The sequence below is a fragment of the Cyprinodon variegatus genome, unplaced genomic scaffold (genome assembly GCF_000732505.1).
Source record: "Cyprinodon variegatus isolate N-32 unplaced genomic scaffold, C_variegatus-1.0 Scaffold2197, whole genome shotgun sequence".
Lineage (NCBI taxonomy): Eukaryota > Metazoa > Chordata > Actinopteri > Cyprinodontiformes > Cyprinodontidae > Cyprinodon > Cyprinodon variegatus.
Genome location: NW_015152650.1, coordinates 8,160 through 13,001, shown reverse-complemented (window position 1 = coordinate 13,001; position 4,842 = coordinate 8,160). Strand labels below are relative to the sequence as shown.

The 4,842-nt window shown below is 41.4% G+C and overlaps 1 long non-coding RNA gene across 1 annotated transcript in view; it reads right to left on the bottom strand.

Annotated features, from left to right (window-relative positions):
- LOC107105250 overlaps positions 1-4,707 on the bottom strand; it is a 9,502-nt gene extending 4,795 nt beyond the window's left edge. Inside the window, exons 1-3 of the long non-coding RNA XR_001482338.1 lie at positions 4,593-4,707; positions 4,335-4,412; positions 1,072-1,158 (exon numbers count right to left, since the gene is read on the bottom strand). This is a non-coding gene — a long non-coding RNA (uncharacterized LOC107105250). The remainder of the gene's footprint in view (positions 1-1,071; positions 1,159-4,334; positions 4,413-4,592) is intronic.
- Positions 4,708-4,842: the final 135 nt, after the last annotated feature.

Below are 4,842 nucleotides of genomic sequence, written 5' to 3'. Positions count from 1 at the left end.
CAGAAACCAGCCTGTCTGATCTCCGAAGAACCCTGGAAAGTCAATCTGTCAGTAACCTGCCTGCCCGCTCTCAGAAGAAACTGGAAGAGAAACTCAGATCAGAAACTGCAATATCAGAAATCAAGTCTCTGCCTCTACCAAGCCCTCTGCCTGCCTTCTGCCTCTGGACCCTCCTGGTTCCCCTCCTCTGCCGCTCAGCTCAAACCACTGAACAGGTACAGACCTGTACTCATTCAACCATGTTTTTAATACAGGTACAGACCTGTACTCATTCAACCAGCAAGCATACTTGGACATCAGCTAACCATTCTGTCCCTCTCTGCAGAGAAACCAGTCGAGACCAGTCTTGGACCTGTATCCCCCAGAATCAGTTCTTTATTAACATTGTGTATCTAAATAAACTGTTGAACTTTTCCCTCTGAGTCCTTGTGTTCTGCATGTGGGTTAGAAACCTTGGTACCAACATGACAATATAGCACCAAATTCACAACACGTCATCTCAAGGCACTATACAGTTCAACCAGATCATACAATCCAATTGATTCAAAGTTTTCTATCTAAGGAAAACCAGGCGCACTATACAGCACATTCTTTTTTATTTTCTTTTTTGATATTGTAATATTGTGATAATATTTTATTCTTACCCAAGTATCGTGATGTGTATGGTATTGCAACATGCTAGTGTCCTCCCATCTAATTTCCATACAAAAACTAGATGCACCAGACATAAACCAAGCCTAACAGCTGCTGGGAGGAAGGATCTGTGATAAAGCTGTTTAATACATCCAGGTGCAGCTGTCTGTCACTAAAGGAGCTCTAAAACGTGGGATGCATTGCAGAATAGTGAAGCGTTTTTTGCTAGAGTCCTTCTGTCTCCCACACACACACCCACAGTGAGGAGTCATCCTAGCACAGAGCTGGCCTTCCTACCTCAACATATTCAACTATTTCCTTTAAGTTACCACACAACCATCAGTTCATAAAAGTGAAAGTCAGGAGTGAGCAAAGACGTGCTGAAATTGTCTGTCTAATCTCTGAGTCGTTGGGACAACAAATCAGGGGCAGTTTTACCTCTGGTTCCTTGTTTTCTGGTGTTGACTTGTCCATAAATGAGCCCCTCTGTTCTCACATCAGAGTAAACTGGAGATGGTGAATTCTCTGTAAATAGATACAGATCAAATGAGTTCAAACACTGCACCTGTAGTATTACCACCTTCTCCAGAGGCTGATACTAATGTTTTTAATACCATTTATGTTATACTGTCCATAGAGTTTATTTTTCTTTTACGCATTTACTGCAAAAAGCTGAAAAAAAAGGTTGCAAGAACTGCGAAAACACTTTGACCACAGAGCTTCACAGCACAATCAATCTAAGCTGACACTTTTAACCACATAGATAAAAATGAACATCCTGTCACAGTGCACAGGCTGAGACACACATCTGCAGACCACTCTGCAGTGAAACCATCACCACTCGCAAACAACAGCCCACCAACACCTACAGGAGGAAGGTGCAGCTGTGGTTTAACATGCAGAGCTATAAAACATTGAACTGGAACAAAGGCTGGGGGCTGAAAACACATTTAGAACCATCTCAAATGCGCTTTTTAAACAGATTATTACTCTAAAATTACTTTATGAATACAGAGTACTTAGGTATCTTAGGTAATCTATAATTATTATTATCTAGTATTATGATCATAATAGACAGGGTTATGGGTGGGACAAGTTTCCCCCACTTTCTATATCTGTGCTCTATGTCTCCTTCACTTTTTTTTGCTCCTACAGTGGCTCAATCCTTTAATCACACGTAGTAATGGGGTTTTCGGAGGAGCCATTAAATGCACCATAAGCATACATTACTAATGACTTGGATCAGGACAGGACACCTGCTCCTAAGGCTGTGCCTTGCCTCAAAGTGCCAGGATGTTCAGCAAGCAGCCTGTTCAATAAAAGGCTGAAAACTATTAACAGTTTTTTTAAACAAACCTTGAAATTTGAGTTATGTTTCATGTTTCATGCAGATAAAGATAGGTAAATTACTTGTTAACGCAGACCAGTATATGATGTCAACCTAACTTGTAAGTTTGTAGTGAGATAAAGAGTCCCCGTGTAGAACCTGTGCTTATTATCCCTTTCCCGCATATTTAAAAGAAATCTCTATTGCCACAATAGAAAGAATTGAATCGGGACGAATAATGGCCAAAAGCAGTGATGCTGAGTCTTGAAAAGAAAAGGTAGTTAAAGATATTTATCTACGAGCAGAAACCAAGGGGCCTTTGGTGGTATCTCCTCTGCATAAGAAGGGCTGGCGAAGAGTGTGTTCAAACTGTTGGGGGATCACTCTTCTCAGCCTCCACAGGAAGGCCTTTGCTGGAGTGCTGAGGAGAGTCCAGCGGACTGTCCAACCCCAGCTTCAGGAGGAGCATTGTGGTTTTCGTCCTGGCTGTGGAACAGTGGACAAGCTCAACACTCTCTGCACAGTGCTTGAGGGTGCTTAGGGGTTTGGTCAACAGGGTTTACATGTGTTCTGTGCACCTGGGGAAGGCAATCAACTGTGTCCCTCCTGGTGACCTGTAGGGACGCTTCAGGGGTACAGAATCGGGGCCCTTTACTAGAGGTCGGGCCAATATTAAGTAGAGACTACCATACTTTCTTCCCCTCAGACACCTCCTCTAACTCTGCTGGGGGGGACAGCAGAGAGACAAAGTCCCTCCGGTGTATCCTGGTCGTTCCCCTTGCCACCTCCCAATAGGATGTGCGTGGAACACCTTGTGAGGGAGGCATCCAGGGGGCATCTGGAAAAGATGTCAGATCAAGCTCTAACCCTCTAGATATGGAATCAGCTGAGATGTGGATAGCTTACCCTATCTTTGAGGGACTGCCCTGCAAGCTGAAGAGAAAGCTCATTACAGCCGCTTGTATCCAGGATCTTATACTTTTGGTCATAATCCAAATTTCATGACTGTAGGTGAGGGTAGGAATATATACTGATAAATCTACTGGTAAATCTGGAGATTTGCCTTTTGGCTCAGTTCACTCTTCACCACAACAGACTGGTGCAGCTCTGCATTATAGCAGCAGCTGAACCCCTCAATCCATCCATCTATCAATCTATTCATCCATTTTCTGTCAGTTATCCCTAGCGGGGTTACGTGGGGTCGCTGTTGCCTGTCTCCAGATCTCTACGGGTGAGAGGCGGGGTACACCCTGGACAGGTTGCCAGTCCATCACATCCATCTATCAATCTCCCTTTTAATTCTTCCCTCACTTTTGAACACGACCCCAAGAAGAGAAGAGAGTATGTTTAAAGATGTAATTTCATTAAGACATTTTCTTTAATTGTTAAATATTAATTTTGAATTATTTCTAGCCTTCTACATTATTATATGTGGTTTTAAAGAAGCAGGTATAGGTTCGACCAGGTCAGATTAAAATCAACGATATTGTTTTCCTGGGTTTTTGGAGCCTGTTGTTTTGAATTAGTTTTGTGTAGCTTTGGTTTCTCTGATGTAGGAATCCAATTACATTACTAAAAAATCCTGTCTGTAGTGTCAGCCGTGACATAGAGTTAAGCTGCGTGCATAGAGCCCCAGAGAAACTGATAAAGCTGTAGAGAGCTGTGGCTGTATATTGCTTCTTACTCACTGTAGCAGAAACTAACTGACCTAGATTTTCTAAAACCACATGTGGAACATAGAGACCCACCAGCATGGCTGAATGCATTGATCACAGGAATTAAACCAAATCAGAGTCACCGGAATCAGAGTTAGAGCATTTAACAAATGTATTAATTTGGTATGATTTTAAATCTTTTACAAACCAAAATTAAATGTGGAAATGTAGGTATATCATGCAGGAATGAAACTGAATCCTTTCTGATTGAGCTTCTTTTATCAAATATGAATAATTTCATAAAGGCTGCAGCTTCTAAACATGTTTAAGTTTCTAATCTTTCTTTCTTGTACTTTGGGGCAGTTTATATTCTGCAGGTCGTCTTTCTGCGGAAATGTTTCAATCAGAAACGGGAAACTGGACGACCACAGAGCTGCTAGTCTGTTAAGCAGAAAAACCACAGCCTGCAAAGACAGTTGCTCCAACATGTTAACCTGTGTCCTCACTGACTGCTTTAAACACACCAAGTCAGTGGATTAACTGGACTCGATCAGAAGGATTGGATTAGATTATTTAACGTCTGATTGGTTGAGAGTTTATGCACCTTTATTCTATAGTGACCAGGAAGAGGTTTTTATGTGTTCTTTAGACTAAAATATCAACCAAGTCTGATGGCAAGTAATCATTAGCATCATCATCATCATCATAATCATCCTCACCTCTGCTGGGTTTGACTTTTTGCTGCTGAAGTTGAGTTATTTGGACGTCGCTGTATATGATGTCATCTCCTTTATCAGCTGAAATAAAACATATTACCCACAATTCAGTGCTGCACACAATTAATAACAAATAAATTAATATAATGACTGAAATGCCAGACTTTCTATTAATAGTAATATTTTGTCATAAAACAATAAGGTAGATTAAGTATAAGCAGCTTTGGGTGAATAATGTATTTTTAATTCAAGATATTTAACCTTCTGACTTGTGACAATGTCTCTTCACCAGTAGCACCAATAAAAACACCACACATAGAGATGCAAGAGGCAACAAGATGGCAGGAAGAGATGAAGAGGTGGCAGGAGGAGGAGGAGAAGGAGGAGGTGTGGTTGGAGGAGCAGAGGTGTTGGTGGTGGGTTTAGCTGAAATAAAGATATTTCTTCAGGTATCATCAAGCTTTGAATAATGAGACCTTATGGATTGAGGTCAGGAAACATAGAGATGAAG